Source organism: Symphalangus syndactylus, chromosome 13, assembly GCF_028878055.3.
Source record: "Symphalangus syndactylus isolate Jambi chromosome 13, NHGRI_mSymSyn1-v2.1_pri, whole genome shotgun sequence".
In the NCBI taxonomy this organism is placed as follows: Eukaryota; Metazoa; Chordata; class Mammalia; order Primates; family Hylobatidae; genus Symphalangus; species Symphalangus syndactylus.
In genome coordinates, this window is record NC_072435.2 from 105193539 (window position 1) to 105213145 (window position 19607).

At 47.6% G+C, this 19607-nt stretch overlaps 1 long non-coding RNA gene across 2 annotated transcripts; it reads right to left on the reverse strand.

The window, feature by feature from the left end:
- Nucleotides 1-270: 270 nt before the first annotated feature.
- On the reverse strand, nucleotides 271-18157 carry LOC134732158 (uncharacterized). 2 transcript variants are annotated; one of them, XR_010115043.1, is made up of 4 exons: nucleotides 17646-18157; nucleotides 14292-14384; nucleotides 12096-12235; nucleotides 271-1236 (listed from the first exon to the last, which is right to left on the reverse strand). It is a non-coding gene; the product is annotated as an uncharacterized lncRNA (long non-coding RNA). The 2 variants fall into 2 exon arrangements; XR_010115042.1 differs by lacking the exon at nucleotides 14292-14384.
- Between the last annotated feature and the right edge of the window lie 1450 nt (nucleotides 18158-19607).

The following is a 19607-nucleotide window of genomic DNA, read 5'->3' on the forward strand; positions in this document are numbered from 1 at the left end:
CCGCCCCAGCCCCCAGTGCCTCCCTGGCAGTGGCTATAGCAGCCAGCCATCTGGTCCTTCAAGAAAGGTCCCTGAGGAGGCTACTCGGGCACCAGTTCACTGGAGCCACCTTGGGAAGCAAAACAGGCCCAGCCCTGCTCTCCGGAGCTCACAGTCCCAATGGAGAGACAGCCACAATCCAGTAAACCCACATCAATAACATGATGACAAATTGTGATCTGTGTCATGAAGGAAACTGACAAGCTTCAGAGAGAGGGCAAACAGCGGGCAGGGGACCTAATTTAAATGAAGCGGTTTCCCGGGGAGGTGACATTTAAGTGGAGTCATGAAAAAGGAGCCAGGGGCAGAAGGTTCCAGGCAGAGGACACAGCAAGGACAAAGGCCCTGGGGCAGGAGCAAGCTTGGCATGCTTAAGGTACTGAAGAAAGATCTGCAAGGCTGGAGCGTGGTAAAGGGGGCAGCCACCAGGCTGGCGGGGTCAGCTGGGCCTAGACCAGAGGTCCTCAGGGGGCATGGGGAGGAGCATGAAATTCTTGTCTGGAGGGCACTGAGGAGCCACAACAGGCTTTGGAGCAGGGGAGCAATGTAGTAAAGGGATTTTCATGTTAGGAAGGTCCCTCTCTCTGCAGAGCAAGGAACAGATTGGCTGCGATACGGTCAATTGCAAAGGACAGCAGGACCCAAACAATGGCTTCATCAGGACACAGCATGTTCCAGGCGCTTCCTGGGTGCCAGGCAGGATTCACGCTTCAAAGTTTAGGAGGCAGAAATGGCAAGTCTTATTCCTCCATCAGATATGGGGTGTGAGGAAGAGTAAAGCATCTGGAGGTTCCGAGTTCCTTGCTGCAGCCACCCCTGAGTCTTTTCATGCTCCCAACACCCTCCAAGACTGGAATTACGGGTTGTCTGTATTTTATAGATGAAGAAATGCAGGCCCAGAGACGTGCAGGAGTGTGCTCAAGGTCACACCACTAGGAGCAGCAGGTCTTGCATTTGAACCAGGTCTGCCTGCCACCGTCTTTACTGTGAACAGCTGTCTAAGCTCAGGCAGGTGGCAAGTAACAGTTCACCTTTACCCTGCTGCTTTGCGATGCCTGTGTCATCCTCTCCCAGTGACACAGCAAAGGCCGCTGGCAGAGCACAGAGAGGGGTCCACCTCGCTATCTGACCTGACCAGGCAGGGGTCAGTAAGTCCCAGCTCCAGGCTGTCCCAACCCAAACGTCAGCATCATCTCCCTGCAAATAGATATGGCCCCATTACTCTGGGTTATTATTTTCCGCCTGATCCACGCACCATAGGATAAACAGGTGATTACTTCTCCCCTCAGTTCAGTTTCTGATTTGCATATAATAAATATCACCCCCAGGAAGTGTGTATGTGTTGTGTGTGTGTGTGTGTGTGCATGCACACACACACACATACGTCGGGGGTTGGAAAACAGAGCTCATGTCTTATTTATGAGGAACAGGAGCACAAGCTCACATAATCAACACATATTTAATCTGGCTCTTATTCACCCTTTTGACTCTAATCAGGCCGGGTCTGTGAGTGGCTGTGTGTGTGTGTGTGTGTGTGTGTGTGTGTGCATCTGTGTGTGTGTGTGCACAGGCTACAGGGGGATACCCCTGCCAGAATCTTTAGTCCACCCTGGTCAGGGCTGATGGTTGGGGCATAGACGGCTGAAGACATCACCTGACCCTAGGGGTTCACCCTGGGGGTTCCTCAAGAGGTAGTTGGGGGAATCCAGACTTCAGATCTGGAAGGAGGGCATTTACTCCCTCCAACAAGTTCGCAGCGCAATTCTTTAAAATATTGCCATAATGTGTCTGAGCTATCCAAAGTACTTGCAACCAGCAATATAAATTGTGTGGCATTAGCCACAGTTCTGTTTGCAGTGACATGTAATATCACACATTTTTCAGCAAGATAGAAAAGCAAAAGTGAAGAAAAAAAAAAAAAGCCAAGCAGAATCAAGGTCACGTGCTCATACACGCCAGAGCCAAGACTTGAACTTGGGACTCAGGCTTCACAGCCCAAGTTAGTGCCACCTCATCATGCTGGCTTCCTGATCATGAGGAGAAAGAAAAAAAACAGGAGAACCCATCAGTGTGCCCATCTGCTACTCTTCAGCTCCTGTTCCAATGAGAGAGAAACTGAGACCAGAAAAGTGAAGGGATTCGCCTATGGTCACGCACAAAACCATGCAAAGCTTGAATTCAAATCCAGGTCTTACTCTTTTGTTACAGTCACTATTTTGTGGACTGGGAATTCAGTCAGGGCACAGAAGGGACAGCTTGTATTTGCTCCATGATGACTGGGCCTTCATTTGGGGTGGCTTGAATGACTAGAAATATGTCCCAGTTCTGCCGGGCATGGTGGCTCTCACCTGTAATCCCAGCACTTTGGGAGACCAAGATAGGCAGATGGCTTTGAGTCTAGGAGTTCAAGACCAGCCTGGCCAACATGGCAAAACTCTGTCTTTACAAAATATACAAAAGTTAGACAGGCATAGTAGTACACACCTGTAGTCCCAACTACTTGGGAGGCTGAGGGAGGAGGATCGCTTGAGCTTGGGAGGTCAAGGCTGCAGTGCGCCATGATTGCACCACTATGCTCCAGCCTGGGTAACAGCAAGACCCGGTTAAAAAAAAAAAAAAAAAAAAAAAAGAAAAGAAAAAAAAATGTTCCAGTCAAATGGGTTTTCTCGATTTTTCTCCAAGTTGAATATGCTGGGGCTGAAATGCCCATAGTGGCTCTGTCACTCACATATCTGACTCCCGGAATCAGTGGCTGGAACATCTAGAGCTGGCTGAACACGTCCCTCCTCTCCACCCAGCCTCTCCACTTAGCCAGCTTTGGACTTCCTCACAATATGGCGGTCTCAGAGTAGTTAGACTTCTTACGTGGCAGCAGGCTTCCACCAGAGAAAACATTCTGAAATCGTGGGTGTGTTTTCTATTTTGGTATGCTTGTTTGTTTCTATGAATACATTGTTTTTGTAAAAACACAGATGAGTGTGTGGTATAAAAATTCAAACAGTAGGTCGGGCGCAGTGGCTCACGCCTGTAATCCCAGCACTTTGGGAGGCCAAGTGGGGTGGATCACCTGAGGTCATGAGTTTGAGACCAGCCTGGCCAACATGGCGAAACCCCGTCTCTACTAAAAATACAGAAAATTAGCTGGGTGTGGTGACAGGCGACTGTAATCCAGCTACTCAGGAGCCTGAGGCAGAAGAATCGCTTGAACCCGTGAGGTGGAGGTTGCAGTGAGCCAAAATTTCACCATTGCACTCCAGCCTGGATGACAAGAGCAAGACTTTGTCTCAAGAAAAAAAAAAAAATCAAACAATATGGAAAGTATAAAGATTAGAGCCAAAAAAAAATCAGAATTCTACGACCTAGAAATGAATGTTTGGTGAACTTCAATCAAGGAATTCTTCTGCAACCAAATTAAAAATCAAAGCGTGAATGGATGAATGAGTGACAGGCAGAAGGATGAATGGGTAAGTATATGGGTGGTGACTGAGTTGATGGAGAGAACAAAGAAAATTTGGGAGGCCAAGGCAGGCGGATCACTTGAGGTCAGGAGTTCGAGACCATCCTGGCCAACATGGCAAAACCCCATCTCCACTAAAAAATACAAAAAGAATTAGCTGGGCATCGTGGGAGCTGGCCTGTAATCCCAGCTACTCGGGAGGCTGAGGCAGGAGAATCGCTTGAACCCAGGAGCAGAGGTTACAGTGAATTGAGATGGTGCCACTGCACTCCAGCCTGGGCAACAGAGTGAGACTCCATCTCAAAAAAAAAAAAAACTGTGACTGTTGAGGATTCTAAGAGTTGAGGAAAGGGACAGCTAAGGTTCTGTGGATGTTGGAAAGGTGGTGGTAAGAGACCTGGCTCTCCAGACCTTCACCCTAGCCACTCAGCAGCCATGACTGAAGCTCATCTGCTGCAGAGTCCCCCTCCCAACGGGATGGTAGAGCATTCTAAAAATAGACCACTTCCCTCCAGTGAATCATCTAAGAGGAGATGGTCTCTAGCATGGGGGACGGGGGCCCCCACCACACAGAGCCAGGGTGGTTTACCCTCGACCGTGCCTCCACGCTAGTTACCTGCCTGAATCCTCCTTCAACTCAATCCGCCTTCAACTCAAACTCTCATTCTTCCCTGCCCTTGAGTGGCTCCTGCCACCTACAAGGTGGAGTCCAAACTATTACTGCCATTCCTACCACCTCTACTACTATTACCACCATTCCTACCACCACTATTACTATTGCTACCATTCCTACCACCACTATTACCATTACCACCATTCCTACCACCATTATTACTATTACCATCATTTCTACCACTACCATTCCTGTCACCACTATTACTACCACCATTATTACTATTACCACCATTCCTACCACCACTATTACTATTACCACCATTCCTAACACCACTATTACTACCATTCCTACCACCACTATTACCATTATCACCATTCCTACCACCACTATTACCATTACCACCATTCCTATTACCCCTCTTACTATTAATACCATTCCTACTGCCATGATAACTACCACCACTATTACTATTACCACAATTCCTACCACTATTACTATTACCACCATTCCTACCACCCCATTACTATTACCACCATTCCTAACACCCCATTACTACCACTATTGCTATTGCTCCCACAATTACCACTATTACTCCCATGATTGCTGTTACTACTACAATTACTATTACTGTCCCCACTATTACTATTATTACCACCATTATTGCTACCTTTACTGCCACCACTATTACTTGTATTACTAATTACTACCACTATTACTATTATTACCATACTATCAATACCACTAATACTGTTGCTACCACCACTGTTACCACAATTACTACTGCCACTATTGCTATTGATTCCCCAGTTACAACTATTACTCTCATAATTGCTGTTACTACTACAATTACAATTATTACTACCACCACTATTCCTATTACCACCATTGCTACCACCACTATTACTACCACTATTGCTATTGCTCCCACAATTACTACTATTACTCCCACAATTGCTGTTTCTACTACAGTTACTACTATTACTACCACCACTATTGCTACTATTACTGCTATTACTGATTACTACTGCTATTACTACTATTGCCACTACTATCAATACCACCGTTACTATTGCTACCACTATCACTACTACTACTCATTTGCCTTATCCTTTATTCTTCTGCAGTAATCTTTATTGTTATTTATAATTTTTTACTAAAGGTAACACATAATTCACTATAGAAAAATTAAGAAATCAGAGATAATTTGAGAGCTGGTTGGGAGGTTCTAGCAGGGGAGCGCAGCTACTCGTATACCCTTGACTGAAGACTGGTCCTCCTCTATCGGGGATTGTTGTCTTCTTTGACTGAGTGTGCACCTTCGGGAGGGATGCACATGGAGTGGTGAGGGAGGAAGGGGACACCTACCTAGTCAGCCAGATCAGCTGAATCAACCCTGGCGATCAGTGGGTTGACAGACTTCACAGCCAGATTGCCCTCACATCCAAGAAATTAGAGATAATTTCAAAGAAGAAAGTAAAATTCACCACCAGCCAGAGGTGTCAGCCACATTAGGTCCCCACTCCTGAGTGGAGTCTCAGGCGCTCAATGGCCAGCTGCACGCCACCTTCGCGCCCCATATCCTCTCTGACCGTGGGCTCCAGCTGGACTGAGTCTCTAATGTTCCCAGAGGCACCTGCCCGCTGTCCCCTTGCCTCTGGGCCTTTGTCTATGCTGTTCCTTCTGCATGGCATGGCCTTCCTCTTGGACTTCATCTGGCTACCCCCCCGCCCTGAACTTGCCATGCTCCTGAGGCTCTGAGCATAGACCAGGCCCCCTAGGGAGCCTTCTCTGAGGACCCACACCCCTTAAGCTGGGCCTGGGGCCCCTGATGGACCCCCACAGTCCTCAAGCATCCCTAGTTGAAGCCCATTTCACCCTGTGTGATAAGTCCCTGCGTCCCTGTCTGTCTCCCCCACTGTAGAAAGCAGGGGTCATGACTGGGCCACCTCTGTATGCCTGTCACAGGCCTGCCACAGAACAGGAGTGTCTATACATGCTCATTGAATGAATGAGTGAATGCCTCAGTCTGGAAGGGCTTCTTAGAAGAGGTGGCATTCAAGCCAAGGTCTCAAAGGTGGGGAAGAAAGTAGTCCAGACATAGGGCCAGGCAGCTTTTCCTCCACCAAATGATGGCTCTTCTGCATTGACTTTGACCTGGGCTGTCACCTGGGCCCAGAGCATTTGCAAACCCTCTAGTTTCCCAGCAGCATGTTTGAGGAAGCCAGGCAGCTCCCGCCCTGTCCATGCCACCACACAGACACCACCAGATGTGAGGAGCAGGGGACCTCTGTGTGCTATTGATTTCTCATAACCGCCCACCAACAGACAAGGTGAACAGTTCACTTTTATGAATCCTTGTTAACAGTGCGGCAAGAGATATTTCACTTTAAGTGCCCCTTTCTACTGAAAAAGAGAAAAAAATGATAACAGAAAATGTAAGTTATCTCATCATGGAGAGATGCTGAAAGCTCTGAGTCAGGCCTTCAAGGAGATAGAACAGAGGCTAGAACATGAGGAGGGGAGTCCCTTTCATGCCCCACCACAAGTAGGCCCCAGGGGCATTCTCAAAGCAGAGATTGACAGGAAAGCCAAACCTAGCAGGGGAGTAAGGTGGGTACAGCATAGAAGCTGGCTCCATGTATCCAAACAGGCAAAGAGAAAAGTACAGGGCTGGTTATGGCAACCTTTAGAAAAAAAAAAAAAAAAAAAAGCACAAAACTGGAAACAACCTAAGTATCCATCAATAGGGGACTGCTTAAGTATAAATTATAATATGGCCATTTGAATGGAGTACTATACATCTAGGAAAAAGAATACAGTTGTTCCATGTGGACCAATAGAGAAGCATGTGCATGAAATATGACTAAGTGGAACAAGCAAATTATAGGACAATTTATAGCATGGTACAATTTATGTAAAAGGAAGCATGTATGTGCTTGATATGCACATAGAAGTATATGGAGAGAGTTACACAAAAATCTATTCACACGGCTACTCTCTGGGGAGTGAGATGGCAGAACTGGGGATGGGGAACAACATTTGACCTTTGTTTCATTTACTTTTGTGTTAGTTTTTACTGTGTACAGTATTACTTATTTTTATTCTTTTTGTTTGTTTTTATACTTTTTTTTTAAAGACAGGGTCTCACTCTGCCACCCAGGCTGGAGTGCAGTGGCACCATCATAGCTCACTGCAGCCTCAACCTCCAGGACTCAAGCAATCCTCCAGCCTCAGCCTCCCAAGTAGTGGGAGCTCCAGGCACTTGCCACCATGCTCGGCTCATTTATTTATTTTTTGTAACAGTGGAGTCTCACTATGTTGCTCAGGCTCAATATTACTTTTATAACTTAGAAGTTTAAATCTTTTAAAATGTTAACTTGAGAGGAGGGAGTGCTTTATTTTTTTCCTTTATATCCTTCTCTATTGTTTGCATTTTTTACAACCATTATGTCTATAAATATAAAAATATAATGCATTTTTTTTTTGAGATAGAGTCTTGCTCTGTCACCCAAGCTGGAGCACAGTGGCATGATCCCGGCTCATTGCAACCTCTGCCTCCTGGGTTCAAGCGATTCTCCTGTCTCAGCCTCCTGAGTAGCTGGGATTACAGGTGCCCGCCACCAAGCCTGGCTAATTTTTGTGTTTTTAGTAGAGACGGGGTTTCACCATGTTGGCCAGGTTGGTCTTGAACTTCTGACCTCAGGACATGCACCTGCCTCAGCCTCCCAAAGTGCTGGGATTACAGGTGTGAGCCACTGCGCCCGGCCATATAATACAATTTCTTTTTTAACAAAAATATATTGGCTTTGATGTCAAGCAGACCTCGTTCCTGTTCTCAGCCTTTCCTTTACCTCCTGGTTGGCTCAGCCTCTCTGAGTATCAATTTCCTCTGCAGCAATTTTGGATATTAACAGAATGTACAGGCCGGGTGCTGTGACTCATGCCTATTATCTCAGCACTTTGGGAGGCCAAGGTGGAAAGATCCTTTGAGGCCAGGAGTTCAAGACCAGCCTGGGCAACATAGTGAGATCTCATCTCTACAAAATAAATAAAGAAAGAAAGAATTAGCCAGACATGGTAGTGCATGCCTGTAGTCCTAGCTAGTTGGAAGGCTGAGGTGAGAGGATCACTTGAGCCCAGGAATTCAAGGCTGCAGTGAGCTCTGATCACACCACTGCATTCCAGCCTAGGCAACTGAGAAAACTTCGTTTCAAAAGGGAGAGAGAGAGAAAGAGAGAGAGACAGAGAATGTATGGAGCAAGTGTGCATTGCAGTGAATGTCAGCTTTATCATTATGATTATTATACCCCATCAAGGGAGATGGCAAGCTCTTAAATGCCATCCCAGTTGGTGAGTTAATGCCCATCCCTGTGACGGACTCTATAAAGCTACTTAAAATGTTGTAGACCAGTGGCTCACAAACTGTTTTCAGGAATGTAATTCAGTTACAAATGAAATCTTAGGGGGAAGCCCAGAATGTATAACACAGGAAGGAGAAGATTGTATCAGCATTCAAAGTGTGACACCCATACTGAGTGGATGTTTGCAGCCTTATGTTTGTCCTGTATCCTGTCCCCTTCTTTTGGTGACAATATCCTGGTCTTCCTTTCGGGGGAAATGTCCCTCCCCCAACTCTCAAGCCCTCCACAGCATCAGAGGTGGGCGTGGACCTGATGCCTAAAGCATCCTCTGGACACAGGGAAAGAAAGGTTCAGGGACCAGAATGACCAGTTAGGGCCAGTCAGTCTTGTCACTTCCATGCAAAGTGTGAAGAGAGGGAAGGTCCCTTTTTTTTTTTTTTTTTTGAGACAGAGTCTCCCTCTGTCACCTGGGCTAGAGTGCAGTGGCACAATCTTGGCTTACTGCAACCTCTGCCTCCTGGGTTCAAGCGATTCTCCTGCCTCAGCCTCCCAAGTAGCTGGGACTATAGGTGCATGCCACCACTCCCGGCTAATTTTTTTATTTGTTTAGTAGAGACGGGGTTTCACCATATTGGCCAGGCTGGTCTCGAACTCCTGACCTCATGATCTGCCCTCCTCGGCCTCCCAAAGTGCTGGGATTACAGATATGAGCCACCGTGCCCGGCCAGGAATGTCCTTTACTTCCCGGATTTGAGCCTGGGATGGGGGTGGGGTAAGCCTAGAGCTGCGAGAGGCCATCCTCAGAGCCTACGAATGAGGCCAATACTGGGAAAGGTGAACCAGGGAGACAGAGAAAAATGAGCCCTGGTGACAAGAAGGAAAGCCCCTGAATCGCACGGTGCCTGAAGCCAGCACTACCCTCTGGAGTTTTTTCTTGCAGGAGCCATTATGCTCTAGTCAGTTGGGTTTTCTGTCACTTGCAACCAAAGAAGAGCTAAATGATATAATACATTTATTCATAAAGCCAGTTAGGAAAAACAATGAAGGTGATTTGATAGACATTAACATTTGAAATCAGGAGTTAGGGATGACAGCTGCTGTCTTTTATCATCCTTGCATTCAATTTCTTCTTCTTTTTTTTTAGTATTAACTTATTTTTTTATTTTAGTTTAGTTTTTCAATTGACACATAATAATTGTACATATCGTGATGTTTCTATACATATAATGTATAGTGATCAGATATCAGGGTTATTAGCATATCCATCATCTGAAACATTGCTTATCTTACATGCAACGTATTTCTGTATTTGGTTTTGGTTGCCTGATAGTTCCACTATCAGGGAGATCTGGATTCACAGGTAAGAGGTTGCAAATTGTTTGTGGTTTAATGTAGGACTTGGGTGCCCAAACGCTAGAGCGAGACAGTCGGAGCTCAAATACTCCCCAGCTGCGGAGTCTGGGGCAAGCCACTTGACCTCTCTGAGTCTCAGTGTACTAGCACCCACCTCACAGGAGGGTTGGGAACAGGAGATGAGTGAATACATGATACACGTGAAAGCATTTAGACAGTGCCTGACACCTGGTTTGGGTGAACTCGTGTTCTTATTCTGCCACATTCTAACTCATCGGAGCACCTGTGTGCTGCCTCAGGCTGACAGGTTTACCGGAATAAAACTTCACTTGCTATGTCGGTTTCATTGGCAAACATCCTGAGATGGCAGGGCATGCTTTTATAAAACTTATTTGCAACTGCTTCTCTGTGATTTAGGATTTTCTGGATAGTGACCTCAGAGCCGTGCTGCGGGGACAAAGGAACCTCTAGAGACATTTTCGGAAAGTGATTTTGAGCTCAACATGCAGAACATGTTCCAGTGCATGAAGCTGTCTGGAGTGGACCAGGCTGCCCTCCAGGTAAGAGCTTCCTGTGTCAAGAAAGTGTTCATAATTAGGCTGATTGTCGTGCCGTGAGCATCATAATAGGGATGCCAGCACCAGCTGGAAGGAAGACTTCATTCACGCATTCATTCATTCATCAAACGTTTACTGGGTTCTTTTTTTAAGAGTCAAGGTCTCACTTACTCTGTCACCTGGGCTGGAGTGTAGCGGTGCCTTCATAGGTCACTGCAGCCTCAATCTGCTGGGCTCAAGGGATCCTCCCAACAACAGGTGCATGCCACCACACCCAGCTAGTTTTTTAATTTTTTGTAGAGACAGTGTCTCACTTTATTGCCCAGGCTGGTCTTGAACTCCTAGCTTCAAGCTATCCTCCCACCTCGGCCCTGCAAAGTGCTGGATTACTGGATTACCATGTCCAGCCTCCAGAGTTCTTACAAGGAGGCAGGCACTAGGCTGAACGTCCCCTCTAACTCTCAGATTAGGTAATTTCACAAATAATTTCTTGCAAAGGTAAGAAAGACTCAGCTGGGCGCAGTGGCTCATGCCTGTAATCCCGGCACTTTTGGAGGCCGACGCAGGTGGATCACCTGAGCTCAGGAGTTCAAGACCAGCCTGGGCAACATGATGAAACCCTGTCTCTACCAAAAATACAAATAATAATAATAATAATTAGCTGGACATGGTGGCATTTTAAAAATTAGCTGAGCCTGGTGGCACATGCCTGTGGTCTCAGCTACTCAGGAGGCTGAGGCAGGAGGGTCACCTGAGCCCAGTTCAAGACCAGCCTGGGCAGCATAGTGAGCCCCTGTCTCTACAGAAATTTTAAAATTTAGCCTGGTATGGTGGTCCACACCTGTAGTCCCAGCTACTTGGAAGGCTGAGGTAGAAGGTTCTCTTGAGCCTGGGAGGCAGAAGTGGCAGTGAGCCGAGATCACGCCCTTGTACCCCAACCTGGGTGACAGAGTGAGACTCCGTCTCAAAAAAAAAAAAAGAGAGAGAGAGAGAGAGACAGAGTTTCCTTCCACCAGCCTTCTGTGGGCTGTTTTCATTTTTAAAGAGGATCAAGCGTGCATGCTTCATGCTAAGGAGTGGGTTTCTGATGGTGGCCCCTCAGGCACCACTGCAGCTTACCTGAGAGTAGAGAGGGAAGGCAGCCCCACCTGCCTTGCTACACATCTTACCTGCCGATGTGAACAGAACAAGGGAGAAAGACACATCCCCCAACACCTCCCACCAAGGTAGGGTTTCAGATCGTAACAGCAGTATTAAAAGTGACCAGCTAAGCCAGGTGCGGTGGCTCACACCTGTAATCCCAGCACTTTGGGAGGCCCAGGCGGGTGAATCACTTGAGGTCAGGAGTTCGAGACCAGCCCAATCAACATGGTGAAACCCCGTATCTACTAAAAATACAAAAATTAGCCAGGCATGGTGGCGGGTGCCTGTAGTCTCAGCTACTCAGGAGGCTGAGACAGGAGAATCGCTTGAACCTAGAAGGTGGAGGTTGCAGTGAGCCGAGATCGTGCCACTGCACTCCAGCCTGAGCAACAGAGTGATACTCTGCCTCAAAAAAAAAAAAAAAAAAGTGACAACCTAAGCATGTAACACATGTGAGCTCATTTCATTTTCATTTCAGCTGCCCTGGGTTGGGGAGAGGGGTTGGGTGAGAAGGTGGGGATAGGTAGGCAGGATGGAAGCAGATCGCCCTCCCCTACTCACTCACTCACCAACACCTCCCCTCCACATATGCACACCAGAAGACCTCAACCTCCTCTATCCCCGGGTGAACAAACAGGCAGGTTGGAGAGCAGACGGTGGTACCAGCAGCAGGAACAGCAGATCAATCAAATTGTCTTCACCAGAAAGCCTAGATCAGGTGCCCGGAAAGAAAGCATCCGTCAAGGGGTAGAACATTGGCCTTCAAGGAGTGTCCAGTAGGCCCTGGAAGGTCCTAGCTCCCTGGAACAGAACATCTCTATCTATTGAGCATTTTCTGTGTGTCTGATAGTAATGACAATAATAGCTGGCATGTATTCAGTCCACACCTGGTTTAAGCCTCATAGAACTTCTGTAAGGTGATTGAGGTGACCCTCTTTTTATTTCAGATAAGAAACCTGGGGCTCAGAGAGGCAGAATGTCTCTTCCAATTAGCAGGCCTGCCTGGCTTCAAAGCTCCTGCCCTCCCCACTCTGCTACCCAGCATTCTGTGACTCCCATAATCTTCCCAAAACCTCCAAGGATGCTTTTATGCCCATTTCACAGGTGCAGAAACAGAGGTCCAGAGAGGCAAAGTCAGTTGCCCAAAGACCCACAAGAGCTGAGCTGGCCCTCAGCCCAGTTCCATCTGACCTCCAGTCGTGGGGCTTCCCCTCACCTGTGGCCTCTCTGAGCAAGAACCTGAAGGAGACAGTGTGGTACACAGGCTCGTTTCTGGCTCAGGGGACAGTGTGTGCGGTAGCAGCAGAAGGCTCCAGGCCCATCGTAGAAAGGCATAGCCCCCCGCCTCTCTTTCTCTGCAGCCTGGGGAAAATCTCACTTCCTATAGGGGCTGCTGCTCTAGCCAATTAATCTTCACATTTCTCCTAAATGTAAATGGCAGGTGAGTGGGATGTTATGGGTTTTGGAAAAATAAAAAGCAACACAAAAGTAATTTGTGTTCGATTTGTGTGCAGCTCTTGACAAAAGCCCCAAAGAGACAAGGACTCCCCAGCCCTAAGTTCCATTCTGGGCCTCCACCTTGGAGGGTGGGGAGGGCTCAGTGAGGAATGAACAGGTTCTTCACATCTTCTGGGAAGGACAGCCTCCCCCGCCCAGCGCCCCACCCTCCTTCTCCTCCCCTCACCTCTCCTTTGTCTCTCTCTCTCCCTAACCTCTCCTCCCTTTCCCAGCTCTCTGCTTCTCTCTCTTCCCAACCCCCAGAACTCCGCTGGTGCACTGCACCGAGAGGCAATTTATAAAGCAGATGTTTACTGCAAGGTTTTACATGAGCTTGGTGCCTTGCCAAACGTTATAGTAATTGGAGGCTGCGTTTAATTACTGATCAATGTAAAGTTAGGAAGAGACAGGGAAAATGCCTCTGGTCTAGACTTTCCTCTCTGCCTCCGAGAAGGCAAGAGCTCCTGAGCCGAGGCCTGAGTAGCAGCAAGAATGAGGAAAGCAGGCTTGCAAGTAGCTACTGGCCCACTGGGCTCTAGGAAATGGCACTGGGGAGAAGAGACCAGATTTTGCTATAACCATTCCTCTTCTTGCTAGCTCATTGTTGTCGATGCCTTCTTCGTGCCAGAACTGTGTTGGGCACTGGGGTCACAGGGATTAATGAATTTCTCCCAATGCCTGGGCCAGGTGATTTACATACATTATTGTTCAACATAAGACAGGTATGGTAGCTAGGCTCTAAGTCCAGAAGTGATAGCTTGTGACTTCCAAGGCTAAGTCATTACAGACACCGCAGCCTCTGTCTTGTTCTCTTAGATCATTTGCTCCAGGGGAAACCAGCCACCATATCATGAGGACACTCAGGCAGCCCTGTGGGGAGATCCATGTGGGGAGGAACTGAGGAGCCATCTTGAGGATTGGATCCCCCAGCTCAGTCAAGCCTTCAGATGGCTGCAGTCCTGGCCAACATCATAACTGCAACTTCGCAAGGGACATCAAAACAAAGCCACCCAGCTATGCCACTCCCAGGTTCCTGACTCACAGAAATTATGAATGCTAAATATTTATTGTGTTAACTCACTACATTTTAGAATAATAGGTAACTAATACAGTAGCCATGGAAAAGAAGGAAATATAAGGAAGCCTGATAAGTAGGAAACACAAATAAATATGGCAAGAAAGAGTCCAGCCATATAGTTACATAATTATTTAATAGATATATATATATATATAAAACATAGATTGAGGCAAGGTGCAGTGGCTCATACCTGTAATCCCAACAGTTTGACAGGCCAAGGCAGGAGGATCAGTTGAGACCAGGAGTTCAAGACCAGCCTGGGCAATATAGCAAGACCCCATCTCTACTAAAAATAAATTGTTAAAAAAGATGGATAGATAGAGATAGATATGGCCATAGATATATATGAATGTAGATATGGATACAGATATTTTGATATATTGATATATATTTTATAATATGATATAACAATATAATCACAATAAATGTGAATGAGTTAAATTCATCAATTAAAAAATATTATTTCATTCTTTCCTCACAATAACCCCAGGAGATGAACATTTTTATATTCACTTTACAGGTGAAAAAATTGAGGCTCAGAATGGGAAAGAAACTTGCCCAAGGTCTCTGAACTCAAAAATGGTAAGGTTGTGATTCAAACCCGGGTCCTTCTGAATACAAAGCCCAGAGACTCTAATACCACACTGTCTTGCTATTTCCTTGTGATAGAAGAGGAAACTGAGACTCAGAAAGGGTGAGTGACTTGCTTAGGGTCACACATCAAGGCATTGCAAAGCTGGAGTCAGAGCCAGGCACCTGACTCATTGTCCGGTGTCTGCCCAGTGACCTTTGGAGCTCTGCCATCAATGCACAAGCATCTCAGGGGTCTTCTGTCTTTGTAGCTGTTTAAGACGGCTGGGGACCCTTGACTGTGGTCACAGAGATCCTGTAGAGTCAGACGGTGGGGCCTCCTCAGGGGGGGAGCAACGTGCAGGAGTGCAGGGTGGGGGTGGCTCGATGCATTGAGCTGAACTCCGGTAATTACATCAAGGCCAGAAGCATAATTTGTATCTGGGTGATGAATGTCTGTGTTTTCGGGCCTGATTGCCCTATTTACATTTGGAATTTGCTGATCTATTATTAATGTTTCCCGGAGGCCAGGGTGACGGGTATGTGCAGCTGGGGAGCCCCCTTCCCCCTGATCCAGGGAATATTAGTTCTTAGGCTGTAGCTACTCCAAGCCCCATTTACCCACTCCTTGTGTAACTCTGACCTTCATGGGGCTCTCTTGGACCAAATGGCATGGGGCTACCTGAGATGAGATTTCCCAACCTCTTACAGACCTGTGCATGCACACTCAGATGTACGTATGTGGCAGGCACAGTAATTGCATACTCACACACTCACACCTATGTATATACATACCTACCTCCTTATCTACCCTTACGCACCTTCACAAACATGCACCTACATGAAATGCATATGCATGTGTGTGCAAACACTCATGTGTACATGTGCACACACATACAGCATGCACACACGCCATCACATGCACCGACCATGCTGAGAACAGCACAGCAGCTTGCCACGTTCTCCCAGCCAGAGCGGTGATGGTCGAGCCCATGAACCATGGGCCCAGATGGCTCGCATTTGAATTCCAACTCTGCCACTTACCAGCCGTGTGATCTTAAGCAAGTTACTTCACCTCTCTGTGCTCTGTTTCCCTCTATGTAAAATGAGGATGATAACCTTATTCATCTCATCAGATTATTGTGAGGAAGTAGTGAGCTAATGAAACACCCTTGCCTAATGCGTGGTAAGCACTGGATATGTATTTGCAATGTCATTATTAATGTTATTGCTTATGTTCCTGAAACATAGTAGACTCTGAGTCATTTTGTTGAAGGGATGGTTAAACACACCCTTCCAAGTTCAGGTACAGAGTCCCACTGTCCCTCCCCCAACATTTCTGCTTCTTCATTTCTTCAACCCCTCCTGAGGTCAAGCTCCACAGCCTCTTCTCCTGAAGCCCCTCCTGTCTGTTCACCCCTCTGTGTCTACCTCAAGGCTTCAGATAAGACGGAACTATAGAAAGAGCACTGGAGTTGGAGTCCCCAGACTAAGAATCAAACCATGGCTCTGCCACTTGCCAGCAGCATGACCCTGGCCCCGCAATTCTAAGACTCAGTTTCATGGTCTAGGCCATGGCATAATGATAGAAATTACCTTAAGAAACTGAACCACCAATGGATGGCTACTGGTGGAGGGATAGGCAGTGTAGGGATGAGCGTGTATATTTTCTGGCCAGGCTGGGCCCTGCTGGGGGATGTTTGTGGAGGGGAGTGACTGCATTGTCTTGCAAATGAGTATGCAAATCACATGCTCATATGTGCATGGGCAACCACATCCTTATAGGGGCACCTTCACACAAACATGTGCCTACAAGGGAATGCATGCATGAATATGCAAACACACGTGATGCAGCCACACGAGAAGTGCCAGGACTTGGAGGAGATGGTGCTATGTGACCTTTCCTGAGTCTCCATACCTCTCTGAGCCTCCATTTTCTTTGTTTGTTAAATACGATGAGCTGCACCTGGCCCATGTTTAATTGTGTTGAGGACTGAATAGACAATGATTGGTAATTCTGATCGTGGTGCCTAGTATACAGTAAGCACTTAATACATGTCGGCTATGATGAGCTTCTTCATTTGTGAAGTCTCAGGCTGGAAGGAGTGCTCTCTGAGACCCCCGCCAACTCCAAGGTCCTGTGAGTCTGTGGTTTTCGTCCCCCAATCCCTTAGAGTTTGTCAGCCATCTAGACTGGAGGGCCCTTGTGTAGTTTCCAGAAACTGGCTCCCAAAAGTTGATTCTGCCATTCTTTGCCTATGCTGGAATCTCTGGCCTGTGGCCACTCTAAGAGTTATGCTGGTGGACCCAGTGACAGATGAGGAAACTGAGGCCCTGGGTGAGGCAAGAGTCACCAAGGCCAGCCCAGAGCTGGAGGTGGGATGGACATTGGAACCTAGACTCCTGGGTACCCCGGGCTGCGCTTCTGCAGCCAGCATTTTTTTTTTTTTTTTTGAGACAGAGTCTTACTCTGTCACCCGGGCTGGAGTGCAGTGGCGTGATCTCGGCTCACTGCAACCTCTGCCTCCTGGGTTCAAGCAATTCTCCTGCCTCAGCCTCCGGAGTAGCTGGAACTACAGGTGCACGCCACCACGCCCAGCTTTTTTTTTTTTTTTTTTGTATTTTTGGTAGAGATGGGGTTTCACCCTGTTGGCCAAGATGGTCTTAATCTCCTGACCTCAGGTGATCCACCTGCCTCCGCTTCCCAAAGTGCTGGGATTACAGGCGTGAGCCACCGCGCCTGGCCTGCAGCCAGCATTTTTGCAGCCTTCTCTGTGCAGAGCAGAAGCCGGGCATGTTGGCTCAGTCTGAGTGTCCTACTTCAAGATGTGACCCATCTCAGGGTCACCAAGCCCTAAGCAGTGCTCCCCACCATGCACACAGACACAAATCAAATACATTGTATGTGAATACCCCGTAACAGGAATAGGCACTACCCTGTATTGAGTACTCACTATATCGAAGCACTTCCCACCTGTTTCATCTCATCCTCATGTGTGGGAAGCTGAGGCAAGGAATGCGTTCAAGGACACACAGGTCAGAAATAACAGAGTTGGAACTTGAACCTGGGTCCTCTTGACTCCAGAGTCTCTGCCCTTAATTTTGATGCTCCAATGTCTCCCAGGGAAGTCAAGCAGAGAAAATGGGTTTGCACACTGCAACAGGCAGGGCCAACCTGGGATCAGAGGCCTTAATTGCTCCTGGGTTTGGGGGGTGGGGGAGTAGGAAGAGATGCCTGGCCTAGAGGCTGCAGTAGCAAGAACCTCCCACTGCGCCCTCCAGAAAGGGGCCCCCATTTTCTTGTGATGCCAGGGAAGGTCGGGCAGTAAGCACATTAAATAAGGCCATAAATTTGTCATGAAGACTGGAAATGAACAGGGCTTATCATTTATGGATGGAATAATTAAGCCACTGCTTTTGGCGGCTTCGCCGAGGGCTGTGCCTGGACTTCAGGCATCGCCAGCAACCAAGTCAGTGACCCCTTGGGGGATTTCACTGTCATCCCCCGAAACCCCAGCATCTCACACCAGACACTGAGGAGACTCCACCAGCGGCCAGGACAGCCACTTACTCAGTCAGTACAGACCTCCCAGGTTTTGTGAGGTCCTAAAAACCCTGACCAATCCCAGGAAGACCCCTCTCTCAAACTCTGCCCATGGAGGGGTTGTCCACCTCCTTAGATAGAAGTGGTGGACCTGGCTTTCTGGAACAAAAAGAGGCCCCTGGTATGGTAGAAAGTGTGAAGCATTTAGACCGGCCTGGGTTCAAGTCTTGGCTCTCTCATGCTCCAGCTGCGTGCCTCTGGGCCAGTCACTTCACCTCTCTGAGCCACCTCTCAAAAATGGGCAAAATAGACCAGGCACAGTGGCTCATGCATGTAATCATTGTATTTGGGGAGGAGGTAGGATTGCTCTAGGCCAAGCGTTTGAGTCCAGCCTGGACAACACAGTGAGACTTCATCTCTACAAAAAACGTTTAAAAAGTAGCCGGTATGGTGGTGCACACCTATAGTCCCAGCTACCCTGGAGGCTGAGGCAGAAGGATTGCTTGAGCCCAGGAGTTCCAGGTTACAGTGAGCTATGATTGCACCGCTGACTCCAGCCTGGCAGACAGAGTGAGACCCTGTCTCTGAAAAAAAAAAAAAAAAAAGGCAAAATAGTGTTTAGTGTTTTATGAGTTATGTGGAGGATCGAGTTAAATCACAGCTATGAAGTGCCTAGAGAGGATCAGGCATCTTGTAAGTGCTCTACAAATCCAGCATGTCATCTCTTTCTCCCAACAGAGTTCTCAGGCGGGACTGGAAGGCTCAGAGAGGCAATGAGACTCAACTGAGGAAACACAGCAAGTGAGCAAAAAGTGGTGCCTACTTCCTTCCCCTGGAGTTCCCTGTCATCTGTCATGCATGGTATAGGGCTCAGCTCATTCCCCAAGAAAAGACTGAGTTCCAGTCCCCTCCCTGCTCCCAGCTACTGCAGGTCAGTGGAGAAGAGGGAGGTCATCGCACAGGTGATTGTAGCCACTAATATTTCCAGAGCTCTTGCAGTGGGGTAAGTGCTATTCCAGGTGCTCTGCGCTTGTGGTTTCATTTTATTCTCCAAACAACACTTTGAAGTAGAAACCATTATCATCCCCATTTTAGAGGTGAAGAAACTGAACTCACACCCAAATCCTTGACCTGAGTCACTTAGCCAAGATGTGGAATTTGTATGTGATTTTCTGGGTCCCAGCAATGTCAGGCTTGGGGGAGGATAGCAAATTAAGACTATTTGGATTCTGCCGGCACATTCCAGATTTCCAGCTTTGATATTCCATGTTCTTGAATGGGTTCAAGCCCTTTTTTACAGATTGGGAGACTGAGGCCCAGCCCTAGAGGCAGAGCCTTAGAGCTTGCCCCCTAGTTCTCCAGGGCCTGTCCCATCAGTGGCGGACACCAAGG